General features: G+C 42.1%; 1 protein-coding gene across 1 annotated transcript in view; it reads left to right on the forward strand.

Annotated features, from left to right (window-relative positions):
- ncoa2 (nuclear receptor coactivator 2) overlaps positions 1 to 17751 on the forward strand; it is a 54688-nt gene that overhangs the window by 3774 nt on the left and 33163 nt on the right. Inside the window, exon 2 of the mRNA XM_083995861.1 lies at positions 9792 to 9877. The gene's annotated coding sequence lies outside the window, so the exon portion shown is untranslated. The remainder of the gene's footprint in view (positions 1 to 9791; positions 9878 to 17751) is intronic.

Genomic DNA, 17751 nt, shown 5'->3' on the forward strand with positions numbered 1-17751 from the left:
TGTCAAATGACAGCACCCAGTGCTCAGAGGCTGCTAAGAATCTGAGCTTTCATAAGGATGTTGCAAAGTATTACTGCTCTTGCTCAAATCTGCGCATTCCTTTCAAGGAGCTACTGCTTTTGGCAGCGGCTACTCCTGCCCTCCCAGTTATAGATTACTGTCTTTGATTTATTTATTTATAATATTATTATCTTATCTATGTTGCATGATTGATCCCCATACTGGAAGTTACGGTAGGCTAAACTCTGGCTGTACGGTAAGACGGGTCAAACAATCACACCAGGAACCATGTGTCTTCCAGTCAAGTTTAGTTGTAACAAATCGTGTTATGTGTCCATCATATGCTTTATAAGGTCCACCGTGTATTCTTGACACGACACACCCCTCCCCCTGGTATCTGTTTGCCTTGTCTCACTGGGCATCTCACCCTGCTGTTTCTGCGTTTGCGTCGTCATGGAAACAGCCGTGTGACAGGTCCTGGGTGGGCGTGAGGGATGAGCTGTGGGGTAATGGCCAGGTTTTTACAGCAGAGCGAAGAGAGGAGGGGGGGAGACGACGGAGGAGAGACGTATAGAGCGAGGCAGCGGCGTTTGATGGAAAGCTGAGAGGGCTCTGACATGGAAGAGGAGGAGCGGGGAGTATTTACTCCCTCTTCGCTTCAAGGCATGTTGTCATTGTCTTGTTGAGCTGACCTCAAATCAGCCGACCCATCTATCTGTGCCAAGAGTAGATCCTGTCTCGTTATCAGCAGCCTGCGCAGGATGTTTTCACTTTAATTGATTCTGTGCATCATACAGAAATTATCCAAGTACGGTGTTTTTTCATGAAAGAGATGAATATTGTGTCAGTTACTTAGAAACTAAATTGCAGGGTTTGCTCAGGATTGACAGGAGTGATACCCATGACATTACAGTTGTTTGATGATAATATTGAGCTCAAATTTGCTCCTGGAACATTTAAGAGCTACCGCGTATTGGCAAACAAATGCACCATTGAAGTGTCCTTGACGTGTTTGAGATCATTTTCCTGGTGGGGAAATTGCCCGTGGCCGTCAGTTCGAGTTAGGATGATATGGCTAGTTATTTGAGAGTTATTTAAATCAGTAATGTTTTTAAAAATGAGATTTGTAACCTCACACCACGGGCTGCCTCATCGCCTACCCCCATGGAGACTCCACCAGGGCTCCAAGGATCTTGAGGCTCAGAGGCAATCCAATGATTTCGACAGTCCACACTCCTCTACTTATGTAGGTCAGCCACAGCAAAGTGCATATTGATCTCTCAAGCTAAATGATATTGTGGTGTCTACTGCTCATTGCAAAGAAGGTGCCCTTAGCCAGTTTGGCTTGAACAGAGGAGACAACAGAGGTCACATGACTGCATGACAATGCTTCTGCAGCTGTTTTTTTTTCTTTTCTTTTCTTTTTTTTTACCTTGTGTTGGGAGGCCAGTATCGCGTAGCTGTACAATATGCTACATCTAATAACTGTTACTATTTTGGGCGTGTAAGTGGCTCATTTTCATTAAGAAGAGCCGAGCTCCCTTTGCTCTTTCCACAGCCGTCAAAGGTGTAATAACACAAAGCGAGACAGGACAGCGTGCAGTTGAGGATTAAGGTTGGGGAGCGTGCTTGAAGTCTTAATTTGTTGCGAGCGGGTGAATCGCCTTTTCCCACCGCCACAATGTGTTTGTGGCATCGGGTGCTAGCGAGGGTGCTAGCATGTGGTTGGCACCTTTCCCACTGCCCGGGGTGGAATCCTTGGCACCGAGGGAGGGAGAGAAAACTTGGATTGAGCAAGCTGCCTGCTGGAGTTGGGTGGGTGGTCCAAAAATATGCAGTGTGAATCAGTCCCTGCAAAAAAAAATCTAGTGTACAGTCTAATGGGGGTATATGAGTCGAGCTAAACAGCAGGCGCTCGCCACCATCACAGGCCGGGTTAAGGTAGTATGGAATGACGTGCAGGGCGGCAGCGTTTCTCACTCGCTTGTCATAAAGCCAGAGGAATGTGGGGATTCAGTTTCAGGCTTTTCATTTCTGTACACATTGTGAGGGTCAAATTCTGACCAGCGTGATTTCTCTCTCCCTCTCCCTCTCTCTTTTTCTCTGTCTCTCGCTCTCCGCTGACTCAGCAGTGTTCCTTCAGTGACCTATAATATGGTTTTGCTTGTTTTATCTTTACTGTTTTAAGCGTGGGGAGGGAATCTCCTTAGCTGACCTGTCTTTTCCATCCATACTGTACAGCGAGGTACACAGCAGGTTAAACTAGATTAAACGAAACACAAACCCATCAGCTGAGACGCTTGTTTTCCTTTTGTTAATCACAGGGAACATAAAATGTTGCACAGGTTCATGAGCCTCGTATCACACCCTGTTAACTCCCACTATGAATCATAAATGGTGAATGAAACGAGCAATGTGAATAGGTGAGCATGTAAATGAGCTCCTCATTACCTGATGGACATGCTGCAGTATCTAACAGGTTCTTTCTAATTAAGAGGTAATGTAGTAATTGTCCACATAATCCAGATAGTTCAGGGATAATAAATGTTTTTTCTTGTGCCAGTGTGATTATTGTATCAAGATATCATATCCAACATTATGTCCCTGACAGCTGGTACAAAGGGTTCTTACGTACAGTAGCACAAACCAGAATCCAACCATTAATTTCCCTAATTTGAGAAGATATAATCAGCAAATTATCAGATTTTTAGATGATAAATTACTTTCTATTAATAACTATTAAAATGAAGAAGACTGAAAGACTTCTTGAAATAAAGTGTGGACTAGAGGAAGTAGTTGGAGGAAGATCTGAAGTAGTAACAGAAAGCATCAAAACATTTACGAGCACATTCTTTTAACAGGCTAAAGTAAAAGTCATGCATGCGTCATATCAAGAGTTGTCCTTCACTTACTTTCTGATCTAGTTAGGTTGTCAGGCTCTCAGAAATATTTGTATAAAATCCAGATTTGTTTTTGTGGGACACTTTCTTATGATCAAGAGGCTCAAACAATGCAAACAAGAGAGCTCAGTTCTTACTCAACCAGGTTTCCAAGCTGAGAGAAAAGAACTGCACCTGCTGTGTTGATTGTAAGGAATGAACATGGCACTTTCATGTGTTAAGATTTTTTTTATAACCTTCTTGTTGTGGTCTGTTTTTATGGGCTTTGTTGATAGTAATTAGATAAAATAAGGCAGGTCATGTCCTTTTTTAATGAGGGGTAGGGAGGAACAAAAGCACCCTCTCTCCACTTGCCTGTATACAATTAGCATTGACTATGCACTACATATGTTTTGAGATATGAGTGTGAGTACACCCCTCTGAGACACACACACCATGTTGGTGAGCTGAAGTACATTTTGCCTTTAATAATGGAAGAGAAATTGAAATCTAGGGCTCAAGTTCCTGAGCTGTTTAGAGGCTACTTGATAAAATCATTTTATTTTGAAACTTTTATGTTTATGCTCTTAATGCCCACTCACAATTTTGGTAATTAGGTTGTCTATGCAATATTATATTTGGTAGCACTGGAATGCATCATAACTGAGTTGTTGTTTCCCTCAAAACTAGAAAATTACCTACAATTCTCCCACATGGACTATGCCAGTGTGCATGCTTTTGTTTACATGTTGAAGTGCTTCTATTCACGCCTTTACTCCAGAGATTTGTGGTTTTGGCACCTGAAGATGTGGGCCGTCAAAACAAAACCGATTCCCATCTCATCTGGCAGTGGAATACAAAACAAAGGCACTCAATGGAGAGGGAATTTGCACAGAAGGAGAAAAGCTGTGATGTTACACTGATGCTCCAGCTACAGTAGCTCACTGACAGTATCTCAGTTTAAAAACACATTAGGAGGATGGAGATCTCTGACCCAAAGTAGGTTTGAAGGGAAGACACGGGAGATTTCAAATGTACCAGAAGATGACAACATCTTCTGATTACAAAAAATAAATATAGGCGTTGTAGTGATTCCCCAACAATATCTAACACTTAAATATTAATGGGAAGCAAGCTACCCAGCCAGATGGACTCCACGTGTGCCTGAAATAAAGACCAGAGTCCTGTTTGACCTGGCAGGGTTTCATCAGTGGTCGATGGCTGATTAGGGTGTAAATAGAGGAGTTCACTTTATGTCAGTATGAAATAATCCCTCAAAGCGTTTGTTATTTGCAGATGAATCCCATGTTGGGAATTCTTCATCTTGCATACTCTACAGTACTCACTTGATGTGTTTATTGGTGACATTTATCTTGTTTTAATACCACATTTGTAGACCAGAGTCAACTTGATTTAATCCAACACATTGAATATAGCACCACTATAGCCCCTATTATTTGATTCTGTCAGTGACTCACTTTGTAGATAGAGGTTAAATAGCCTTAGTTGTAGGGTCTGCCTGACCTGGCTGTCACCGAGTGTTTCAGCAGGGGACTGTGTAAATGGAGAGAATGACAGAGAGAGAGACGGAGAGAAGGCTGCTTCACTTTTCTCTTTGCTCTGTCTGGTCCAATTACATGTTCCACTGTCAGAGCAGCAGCACTCTTAATCAGGTAATGCTGGGGTTTAAAGTCATCCCCATAAACGTGCTCCACAGATTATTACCTCGCTCACACTTTGCTTCAGTGGAGCAGGAAAACGCTAAAAACTTCTATCTGTTCTATCTACTTTGCCTAATTTAAATCTAAATGGAGCTACTTCTGTTTAGTATGTCTCGCAGATTTGTCTGACCTTTGTGTGTGCGTTTGCTGCGAGACCGAGTGTTGGCCTGTCACATTGTCTCAGTCTTTGGCTGATAAAGTGACATAGTTGTGTCAGCTGATCTCCTCTTCCCCTCCCCTCCCCTCCTTGCAAACATGGCACCTCCTTATCCTTGTGGAAGTCTGCTTCCACTGTATAGCCTCGGGCCTCCATGGGAACTATTTTCTTAGAAACTGTCACGGTGCAATAAAAGATGGCGGACAAACGCACAATAGATATGCAGTTGACATGCAGACCAGTCACAAGACGAATTCCAGTTCGTCTCAAAAACCATGATACAATCGGCCGTGCATACAAATTGTTTCTTCGTGCCCACACCCTATCGCACACAGCAAATCCACATTTACATTGCAGTCGCAGTTATACACACACATTTGCTTTCTCTTGTCATTATGACTCACCCTTTACAGCACCTCTTATCAGTTTCATCATGGTTCTTGCACGTTTGTGTTTAACATCCCTGAGGTCACAGCTGAAGTAACTGGGTGTTGCTATTGGAGCAACAGATGTACAGGCACCTGGCACAGGGCTGCATCTGCACCAGAGATACCCAGTGAATCGTCCTGGCATGGCTCCAGAGAAATGATAATAAATAATACTGTGAGTCTGTGTATATGCTGATCTCAGCAAGACTCCTCCAGGATTTTCAGTCAAACCAGTTAAAATAGTACAAGGTTTCGGTAGCTTCTCTCTTCCTGTACCTCTTTCAAGACATTCAAATTGAAACTGAAATTATTTTTCTCTTTTTTATGGTGTATTTTAGTCATACTTGACTAGTGCTGCAGTTCACTTTTTGCTTACCTGGAAATATTATGAACTCTAAGTTTTTAAGTTGTATTTGATATATTCTACTTGAATCATAAATATCTGGTGTTGTTAATGTAGATGGATACCATTTGCACTACATCTATCCTGATAACACAGGTAGCCTTTTATGGGGGTCATTGATTTTATGATGTGTTTGACACACATATGCCTTAAGTGTGCATATTTCATTTTCACTTTTTAATCATCTGTTTATTTAACTGTACACAGTGTCATATTTCAGTACTCAGTTCAGTATTGTATTTAGTTTGTGACCTTCAAGCAGTAATGATACTTTTAAGTGTCAAGGCCAAGGAGAATTCCAAGCGCCAAATACAGTATGTGCCTTGTTTTGGTTTGTTTTATTTTATGTATGTTTGAAGGGGTTTGACGCCTTCGCTATGTGTTGCCATTTAAAAGATATGTAAACCTTTAACGCTCCCCACAGAAACCCAGTACAACCACATTCTTGTGATGTTTGCTATTGAACATCTTCTGACTTAAATCAGTATCAGGTGCCTTGTTCTGAGGCAGGAAAGTTTAAGATGTCTATAAACAACATACATCAAACATACAGTGTCCTCATAAATCAACACACAACCTTTAAGCTGTGACAAGCTCCATTTGTGGTGAAACATGTCCTTTTGTTTCAGATTATACACATGAGGAAATCTTTGTTTGGCTGGATAATCTAATTGTGCTATTTACCCCCCACCCCCAACGTAAATAATCTATTGATTATTGGTTAGGAAGACAATCTTGACCCAAGCTTTGGCTGGAGCCAATAGGCCAGGTGTTTTCATTAGGATAGACATCAGTCTTAATTCTTATTGAATTGAAGGCCATCAGTAGGCCATTCAAAAGGCACCCAGTAGGGGCTCCATTGGCGTTTAGCCCCTCTGTGACCTGGCCATTATGGTCAATTTCTAGCACATGAACTATCTAAGCGTTAGCCTGTCTGAACCTTGTTAGCCAGCTCATTAGCATTGTTAGCTCAGCCTGGGTGACAAAGCCTTTCACCCAGAGGGAGCCCATTGCCAACTCAGAGAGATAGAGAGAGAGAGGGAGGGGAGATTACAACTTCTCCCAAGGTTTGACTTTAGAAAACACGTCTGATCGTCACCTCACACGCTCACTCTGCTGGTGTCAGAAATTCCTTGTCGTCTTGATAAGATGAGTGTCCCGCATTCAAAACCATTTGAACTTGGACGTGAAATCTGTTGTAGTCATCAGGTCACTCGGTTTATGTTGTTTCATTCATCTGAGGTGTTGTTTCATTTTTGAACTGCCGGGTATCGGTTTGTTTTGGTGGTGAGGTGGTGGTAACAATCTGTGCTTTTTCTTTCTTTTTTTTTTTGCTCGGTGTAATGAAACCGTCTATCACCAGTTACGGGTTAATTGGCAGCAGTCTGTTTAAGGGGAGCTTGAACTTTTAACCTGATGATCTTTGACCCCCCTCCTTTAAATACCAACAGATGGTTGGACTCGGAGTGTATTGGGCAAATGAGGTACTCCCATGATCCAGTATCAGGTTTTGGACGAGGTGTGAGCTTCTCTGTGTTGGTGTATATTTCCCCGGCTCCTTCTTTCTTTGTGATTTTGCATATTTGTCTTGAATTATTACTTATTGAAACAAGCCTCATTTTAACTCGCGAGTGTAGTGTCACTGATTGTGTCATGCTAGATATTGGAGGGTAACATGAAACTCAATTAATGTTGCTGCTGAAGCTCAGTGTCAGGCTTGGCAGGGAAGTTTGTTTTGTTTAGGTTACACCATGTGTCAGTCAGCGCTATTGTGCCAAGTAGAATAGCCCTTCAAGGATAGAGAGCTCCCCGAGGAACACACTCTTTTCCTTACGAGATCCTCTGCTGCACTGTGTCTACACGGCGTGCAGGCTTGCTTGGAGGCATTTGTGCATGCATACTTCTGGTGTGACTTGCCCCCGGTGTTGTATCACTCTCCACTAATGTCACAAGCAGGTCCCCACCCTTCATCTCACAGGAAACATCGCATTGGCTCAGCTGGTCTAGTACGTGGAAGGTGTTTGTTTACAATCTTGAACAATGAATGTTGTCAACACAGGGTCACACAGAGTATTGACCTCACCTCTTAAAGTATATTTAAAGGGAATTGGTGGTTTAGGTGAATACACTAGCATCATGGGATGCAAGTAGTCGGTTTAAGTAAAGTAACAGTGCAGTATTGCTTGTAAAACAGTGTTTTTCTGTTTTGCTCTCTGATTAATTTCTTCCTACTGTAGCTGCTCATTGATTTTTTCGAGAGGAAATCACTATTATTTAGTGGATCTTCTAAGCAATTGACTTAAATTTATGATCAAAGAACAGACTCGTCTCACAGTTGAAAAAAACTATCACTCAGAAGTTTTTGATCATGTTTGGCCATTTAAAAATGATTACTGTTAAAGTAGTTCAATGGAGTGTTTTCACACTCTGCCTTATTCTGTCACTCAGTCCACAGATCAAGGGCTGGACTGAGACTGAGCATGTGACAGCATTAAAGCCCAGAGGAAATTCCTCTAGAGGATGAGAACTAAGAGCCATGCAGGAAAGGGAAAAGGAAAAGAGGAAGGTGGAGTTGAGAAATAAAGTTATGAAATTACATTTAAAAACATCAGATTGGCCACATCATTCATGACCGTCACACTTTATACAGTTTCACTATATTTGATGTTTATTTGTTTACAGAAGCAGAAGATTGAATTTATATTTAAGGTGTGCAATGTGTCGCCTCCTGCTTTAACTCTGACTCATCACAGATTTCAGCTTGTTTGTGTGCGGTCGGTGCACAGCGATTCAGAATACTGAATATCACCTTTCGACACGGCTTCCAGCTATGGTCTTGTGCAGGGTTCAAAAGGGGAATCGGTTTACTCTCAGTTATGTCAGCACATGACATCACGTGAGTGCATTCCTCAGCTGGCTCACTTGGCAGGTATTTGGGAGAAATCACCCAGGCCAAGAGGGGTTGGCTGGCTCTCTCTGCATCAGACTACATGTAGTAGTAAGACAAGTTCCTCCAAAGAAATAATATTCATTTGGAACTTTATTTCAGCACGGCCAAATAGCCTGACAAAGTCCTTTTTTTTTTTGTCGTTAAAACTTGCATTTTCTAATTATCCAAATGGGAATATGTTTTAAAATTGAAACTTTTCTCCTGTCTAATTAATTGTGTGCCGTGATTAAAAAGGCACACTGTGTTCCACAATCTAATAGACCTTGAGGTCCCAAAGGAAATGAAAAGACTCTGTAGACACTCAACTTACAGCTCTATACCAACTTAATGCAAACAGTTAGCACTAGATAAGATGACTTGTGAGTTTGAAGCTCATTACCAGTTAACCTATATAGTTGCTAAAGTTAGTTCGCTGGAAAATGCCTTTGACATTTTGGTGTATTATACACTGGGGCTTTGCATTCTGTTGAATGATTACAGTAGCAATCCAAGTACAAAAGTACAGCATTTTGTTTTAATACCTGATTTCTTTCTAATTAGCCCTTTTTCAGCTTTGTATTGAAACTAATGACTCAGAGAATATTGCTCAATGGGGTTTGGCTGTGAGAGTTTACAGTATCGCATTGTATTTTTCTATGTCCATCTTGTGTGGTATTCACTGTAGGTGTGTACATCTTTCAGTTATTTGTAACGATAAAACATAAACAGCATATGAGGTTGAATTGTTTGACCTTGTATCCATCTCTGAGTAGTTCTTCTTTCAAGGCTCATTGTTGGTCCTGAGGTGAAGGTCCAAGTGAATGATGCTGAACATTGCAACCAGAGCAGGGAATAAAGGCTACACAAATGACCAAAACAAGAAGACTATCATTATTGAAATGTAGAATAAACAGCGAAACAATATATCAGTAAAAGGGAATTAATTGGCCTGATTAATCATGTCAATCATGCAAAATTGTAAAACAAATCTTTGGTTCCACCTTGTCAGTCATGATTTTCCACGCTGCCGTCTCCCTCTGAACTTGATTAATATAAGAAAATAATCAGCAGATGAATCAATAATGAAAACAACTGTTAGCTGCTGCTCTAAATATATGATCACATCTTCTCTTGACGTCATACGTCTCAGTATAAAAATAGCAAAGTGTATTACAGCTACGGTCCCAGAGTGTTGCGTCATGACACACTGTTTTACCTCTATGCTGATTCATACTGTTTGCTATATATCCCAATTTTGCTGTTATTTCTTCCAGCAGGGAGAAGTGGATGATGCTTAAAGATTTCCTAGCATTACCGTCTTGCAGCAATGGCCTGAGGGACTCTCTGGACTGAAACCAAGGTGAGAGGCACAGCCAGAGCCAACTCTCCTTTTTACGCAACTTTTCTGTGCAGTGTGGCAACTGGGTCCTCTGTCCAAACACAAAATGACCAATCGCACAGATGATGCAAACATCTAGACAAAAAAAAAAAAAAACTTGCACTTATTGACTTATTGGTGTCAGTGAAAACAATTTCACATGTCCCCTCCCGCTACATTTGTTTTATTGGTTAAAACATAGTTAAAACTTTGTTTACCGACCAGAGTTCTGTTTTTAACTGATTTAGTTTTAGGATCTCCTTGACTTGTAAAGATAATGCTGTCAGATAGAGGCCTGCTGAATTTTCTTCCTCCCATTACACAGTCTTATGTTTTTTCTTTAAGCGTGCTTGTGTCCAAATCAAAAAATCCAGCCGATTTTGTAAAAGTACTGTAAGGGCTGCATCCAATAGTCCCCTTGGTCTGCAGTATTCATCTGTCTTGTATGAAAAAAAAAGCTTGACTCTTAAAATTATAATTCCTGCTGCAGGGTTGTGTTTCTTTACAGGTTGCAGTTCAGCTGGTGATGGCTAGAATAATGTCTTTTAGGATTACTTTATTGCCAGCTGTTCTTACAAAACCATTAAAGCACATTTATCATCAGAATAATGATTTGCATTGACTGACACGGGTTTGGTCGCAGTTGGCTGCGTATCAGAATATGTGTAGCGTTGTTGTTTTCTTGCTCTTGGTATGAGTCATCTGATAGTATGTTGTCAGACTCGAGCTGATACAGTGCACATGTATCTTAAAGATGACCTGCAGCAAAATGTTGGAAGCTAATTCAGCTGCCTTTTAGTGTCCTGCTGTGTTTTGGATAATATCTGTTGACAAGTGAGTGTCGTGGAGAAAATGCAGAGGTTCAAATGCAATTTTCTGCCAACAGAAGCACTTGACAGTGCAACTGAAAAAATGCAAATGTATTTATTTGCTTAAAGCAGCTACGCTCTGTCAGTCTGTCGGTGTCATGAATTGAAACTGCTAGCTCGTTGTTTGTACCACTCCACAGAGGCACAGTGAATTAGGAATAATGTCCACTGTTCAAATGGAGAACAGCAGGGTGTTAGCACGATAGCTTACAATGAACAAAAAGGATCATGGACACGGACATACAGCAATCCTGATCAATTAAAACGAATAACAATGATGAATCGGCTCAGGACGTCGCTGTATTTCACCTTTATACAATAATCTGATTACCATAGTGACATCTGACTCTTTCCCCCTGGCAGTGCTCTCAGCCACAGACAAACTGTTGACTGTATTGTTGTGGAGAGGTGCTTATTTACACCAGTTAATCAATTTTGCCATCCTTTGATCTTTGTCTCTCTTCCTCCTCTTACAGCTCTCTTTTCCTTTGAATGTTTTTCTCATCGTTCAGTGTCTGATAACCCACAAAAAAGAGATGTAATGGATGAAAACAAATAATTACATTAATTGTATGGGCACAGGTAAATGTGGGCTGAAAAAAACAAACATCAAGCCTAATTAGCTGCCATTATTATTATTTTAATGAATGCTTACAGTGCAACCTCTTCATCACTCTGAACTGGGCACTCATTCAGAATATGCGGACAGATGATTACTGCAAAATTGGTTATCTTCATGTCACTGTGCATTACATCAACAAGTGGAAGCGGACTGAGTGAGCGCATTTCACATCTGCACGGGACAGTGCATCACATAAAACAAGAGCCTCTAACCAGCCCGTCATGCAGGCCCTGCTTAAACACTGTCTCCACGATGCCGAGCGACTGCTGCGCAGCCTACGGGTTTAATCAACGTTATGGGTCTGGACCAGATTTGATTTAGACAGTCGCAACAGCTTTGCGGGTTTGGGTTTGCAAAAACCGACGCCATGCAGGACTCTGCTCTGTGCTTATTATACAGAAAACCCCTCCCCTTCCCATCCTGCGACATCCTGAAGTGGCTGCCTGTGTTAAAGATTCATGAGCGTGATCAGCTTTCAGTAAATGGGTGGCCTGGCTCTGGGTTGCACTCCAGCACTTTAGAGCCATTACCTTGCAGTGATTCAAGAGTGGACAGGCTCTTGAGTGGGGCTTGGTAGAACTAAGGCAAGGTGCATACCTCTGGTCAGGTTTTTTTGGACACATCATTTGAATAAAATACATTTGGGGAGGGGGGGGGTCGATGTAATTTCGCTGACTCTGCAAACTGCACATTGCACACAAGGGAGAGTAATGTAGCATGAGATAACTGATGGTTAACCTATGCACTTAAATAATGTTATTATACTGTAGTTACAGATTGGAGTCTCAGAAAAATGAAACCCACAATCTACTCAACACACCTCATACACTTACTGTGAAAAAGGCCCGTGACCTGCTTTTGTTCCCTTTGTTTCCCCATCCTCCTCTCCTCCTATCGCACCACTCTGATCTCTCATTTTCTCCCGAGCTCGCTGTCGGCCATTGATCGGATTCCTCTGTATGTTCAGAGTGACATTCCCATCACTCAGGTCTTGTTAAATTCACCCAAGATTCAAGGTTTCAGCTACTCTTAATCTCTTTCAATCCATCATCACATCTCTCCCTCCCCATTTCCCGGTGCCTCTCCCTCGACCCAAACCTAATATCACAACATCTGGTTCAAGGTAACAGCAGCTGTCAGCGGGGCGAAAGTTCACTGTAGACCCCCACCCAAGTTGCGTTCTGTTGAAATCGATATTGTTTTTAAATACATGTTTGTCTTTAATACCATCTGACATGGTTCCAACATGTGTCCTGTGTGTTTTGGCTCTCTCAGCACTTTTTCTCACCCTCGCAAATATTGAGATGTAAAACGAGAAGACCTGAGTCCTCTGGGCCCCTCCCCTGCCACGATTTCCTCTTCACTTTGGAGGGAAATAAATGGCCCATGTTGCACTCCTCCAGAAGCAGGCTTTATTGGTGTGCTCTTGTTCTCCATTTCTCTCTCGGGGCCTGTTGTGCCAAGAAGCCATGTGAGGACAGATTACACACCAGCGAGACATTGTTCAGAACCCCACAGTGGTTTTGCACTTTCCAGAAGGGCCCTCGTTATTATAGTGCAGGAGACTTCAAACACTTCCCCAATAGCTTTTGATTCAGTTTAATGCACAGTCATGCCCAGCACTCTGTGAGCTCCAGAAGCACTGGGTGTGTCTCTATAATCAAAGCCCTGCTAACCCACATGATTACAGGAATGGCACACTGGCACATGCCCTCTCCCCCTGGCAATCAGACACTGATTTTTTTTCTCCCCCCCACCCCTGCATGTGTTTTTTTCCCTCCATAATACTATGACTGGAATTGGTGATTCAGTGTTTTTTGGAGACCCCCGTCCAGTGATGTGCCTGCAGCCTGGCTCACTTCCTGTGGTTATGGCAGCTGAGTTTTGTTGTCTCGTAGTAGACCGTACATGTGATTGTTAGAAGGTGGTGTCAACATGTTTGTTTGTTTGTTATTCTTGGAAAGACATTACTGTTGTTATAAATGCATCCAATGTGGGGGGGAAAAAAACAGTTGCAGTTAAAATTGTCATCACAATCTCTGCCATCAATTCTCTACTTTTAGAAAGATGATGATGTTCAGGTTTTTTTTGGCACTATCTAATTGAACTGTTTGCTATTGAAGTTGTCAATTGCAGTGTTGTTGAACCTGAATACATTTTATTGAGAAGTGTCTCATGATTGTCCTCCCCATTTATGGTAGCTGAATGAGTATATTGCAGTATAATACTGTGTGGTGGAGTGCCACCTTCACTTTGATTTAAAGCCTGCGTGAAATCATTAACTTCACCCAGAGATTTATGTACTGATAAATTGATAATTAATTGACTGAAGGTCAATAAATGTTATAATTTAACCATTCGCAAATACAAGACCTTTCACCACTTGGATTTAATTGTTACCCAGTTAGAATTGCTAGATATATCCCCTTTTCAGTACTTAAAAATAATAATTTGTGACACAGTTTTAGACTTTCTGGATTACATGTTGTAAAACTGACAAACAAGAGAAGACGCAGCGACACATCATGTGGTGGAGCTGTCTATTTGCAGCCAAAACAAAACCTTGAGTTTAACTTCTAAACATGAAATTGTACACTAGCAATATACTGCTACTCTGACAGGTTTTCTTTAGCCCCCATTCAACCTGCAGCAACCATGTCAACGCCTGTGCAGCGCAGCATCACCGCCCGCCTGGCACTGTGTGTCCTCTGTCAGGTGCATCATGTCAGCCTGTCATTCAGACAGCCTGGCATCCTCACAGGGATAGCTGAAGGTTTAATTTGTTGAGCTTTTGAGGTGTTTATTGTAGTGTGATACACCATGTTGTGTACAGGTTGTACCAGCTGAGTTTGACAAGAGGAAACGTTGTCGTCTCCAGCGCTCCGGGCTGCAGCAGCCCCCTTGTTGTCTCTGCATTCCTCCCTGGCCAGACTGGTTGGCTCCAGCTCAGTCCTAGAGAGTCTGCTCTTGTGACACCTAAGATATAAGCAATGACACACACCTATGATCACCTCCCCCAAGTGCACCCAGTGCTTTCAAAGTCAATTGATTTTTAAAACTTTCACTCACAAGTTTATCCTGGTTGTGTGCTTCTTCTTTGTTGGTCAAATTACCTGTTTGTCACTTCATTTCTGCAAAGTTATATAGTAAAAATTATACTTTATACAAGATGTAGCCCTAGTATTCAAATCTCACTGTGGTGCATCAGTTTGATAAACACTGTGAATATTGGAAAATCATCAAAGTTGTGTTGCTGAGGCAGTGTTGTGGCTGTTACTGTGGTTAACTAGCGTAACCCCCCATTTAGCCTCTTGAGTCAGACACACAGATAGACCACGGTGAAGATGAAAACCTGTAATGAAGTGAGAGGTGTTGAGTTCACGCTGGCAGAGCTGACCTGTCATCACACAAATTCACAAATATGTTTACTGTGTGTGTAAAAGAGATGTGAAGAGGGGAGAGTCTGCCTTCGTCGAGGCGTTTACTACACTTGTGTAAGCGGAAACCGAAGTTCATCACAACCTTTATAGTAAAAGCTAAACAGCAACATGGAGAGGAGTATGTGCTCCTGTAAACCTCATGACCCCAGCACCATTTCCAGTCAGATCTTGCGTTTATTCTTTCCTAGTGACCGTCAGCATGCCAGACCTTTGCCAACAACAGCAAGCAGTTGGCCAAACCAGCTGTAAATAGAAGTTCGTAGTTTAAGTGTGAATTGCTTCCCCTTTTTTTCAGTTTGGTATCCATTTATAGATGACCTTTTCCTCAAAAGCCTGATGGGCCTTAGTTTGTCAATAGGATGGTGTGATGTGTCCACTTCTTATAGTTTTTTTTTGTCCGCCAGGTATGCATTGTCTGAGTTCATAAAGGGGGGAAGTTTAAGTAAAACCAGGTGCCGCTTTTTCCCTTTCACTGTTTCTCACCACAGTGGAAATATGGTACGACCAGCTGAGGTCCTACCCCTCACTCCCCTGGCAAGGAGTTCTGAAGAACATCTGTTTGAAAGCTGCTTCGCTTTCATTCATCTCCGTCTGTGTGAATCTTATCAATCTCCAATTAGCCTTACACTGATTTCACACCTTCTATGACTAACATAAGGTAGCATGCGGTAGCTGATGGCTCATATGTCTCAACTTACAAAACAAATTAACTAAATGAGCTGACAGCTTGATGAACTGTAAATTTGGTAGAGGCAGTCAGTCTTGTACATAATGAGGTCACACACCCCACCCCCATTTACCCTAGATTGCTATGTGTCAATGCTGTATACATATAGAACAGGTGTAGCAATGAATGGTACACATGCGTGAATCTATATCTACTGTGCCGTAGCTTTTAACACAGGCTAGTGTGGCATTTAAATTATATACACTCAAGCTGAAGCAAGCACAATCTTCAGTTAATGTTAAAATGGTATATAATTTAATTTATTTTTAATTATTTAAAATGTTTTCCAGTTGGTTAATGCTTTTCTTTTAATGGCACTTCCTTTATATACTGTTTGGGTTCAGTTGATAATGTGAGGTGGAATTTTCTCCTTAATCTTCTTCGTAAGGAATCCTAAATATTAGAAATTATTTGTCAATCACCCTGCTTGTCATCTCTCTGAGCCATGTTGTTAAGTTGCTATCACAGCTCCTTAGTTATATTATCAGAGGTATCACAAAATCAGACATTTGGTAGATATCAATATCAAATAGGCTATATCATTTTCATATTTTAATATGGAAAAAATTAGGAAACAACCGAGGTTTGTTTAGATTCATTATTTTCTGATTTACTAATGTAACAAACTAAAACACCTGTATGTTTATCATGTTGTTCTCGGCCGTACTGGACTGTAGAAAAACAAGTACCGTCATGTTTTCAGAATGTTGGCACCAACTTCATACTTAGCTATTGGCTCCCAGGATACCCCTGGTGATTATGCTTTTCTTCTCTTTGTTAAGTGACTGAAGTATGATTTGAATAATTTATGAAGGTGTCATACGTAAAGAGGTTGGCAGGTATCATCATTGCCCCCACCTGTCTGTGTTATTACAGAGAGCTCCATCAACACCTCAGCATCTCTGCATCTGTATGTTGGTAAAATGTGATGTACATGATATAGCCTATTCAATACAAATACAAAAGATGCTGTTTCTTAGAGGAGTCCTAAACACAACAAGACTGTGATGCGACATGCTACATTCATGTGCTTCCAGGTTTACTGTTGCTCAAACAGGAACACTCTTCTAGTGGCTGATGTTGATAATTAACTCTGTGACATTTACAGGAAGTGCTGACACCACTGCCCAGCTGTTTATGGCTCCCCGTGGATTCAGGGCATTCTGTAGGATTAGAAATCCCTCACTAGTCTGCCCATGTAAAGATCGGACCCCCACCCCACCCCAGCAACACAAACGGCCTGCCAGCCTGTTGGCCGGCCCGTCTGCCTGTCTGCATTGGTGTCATTGAAACGTGCCTAGTATTTCCAGTCTCCCTTATTCGTCTCAACGTACAATGACCCATCATTACTGCCATGTCAAGGAGATGAAGGCAACCAATCATATCCGGCCGAGCGGGGCAGCCGCAGCCAATCGGGTCCAGAATCCCCATGGTAACTTGTGCTGGAAAGCCCGGGCGCAGCCAATAGGAAGAGAAAGTGCCACTTAGCTATGAGAGTTTAATGGCCTGTTTCTGTTGTCATTAATAAAAGCACACAACCTCTGCTATAGAGGCTGTTATAATTCCAGTGGACAGCACAGTGCCACAGCATAAAGACGCCCTGATGGCATTCGAAAGGGCATAATGCAAGGACACATCCCCGATTACATTTGCGCGTGTCATTATCTGTCCATACGCTGCACAGGACAACAATGGCGCTCTGGTCACTTGTCAACAAAACAGTGGAAATGTGTTTTACCCTTCAGAGTCTCCTCTGCCTCTCCGGCCAGTCACCGCCGCTTTGACTTCATCCATTCGAGCACAGACCCTACCATTAGCTTAAAGTAGGTCACTCCAGGCCAGGAGGGAGCTAGACTCAAGTTTGCATGGTCACTAGCTCCCTTTTTAGTTTTAGCCTGCTTCTGCTAAGCTATGCTCTCTCCCACTCTGCTCTACATTGTACAGTGCTGTACTCTGCTGCTGCGTTCTGCCTTATGTAATGGCTGAGCAGCGAGCGGTGTGTGTGTCATAGCCGTTTCCATGGTTAGAGTGGCTGAGAGTGTATCACAACACAGCACGCCCGACCCTTGTGCACTGCGATGAGTTGAGAGACCTTAATTTCTCTCTTTTGGGTAGCTGCTTCATTTCTGATCCCCTCCCTCTCTCTCCCTGCCTCCGTAATCAAAGCAAAGCGCCAGAGATCACACATCTTAAATGAT

Source organism: Trachurus trachurus, assembly GCF_905171665.1.
Source record: "Trachurus trachurus genome assembly, chromosome: 20".
Taxonomy (NCBI): Eukaryota; Metazoa; Chordata; class Actinopteri; order Carangiformes; family Carangidae; genus Trachurus; species Trachurus trachurus.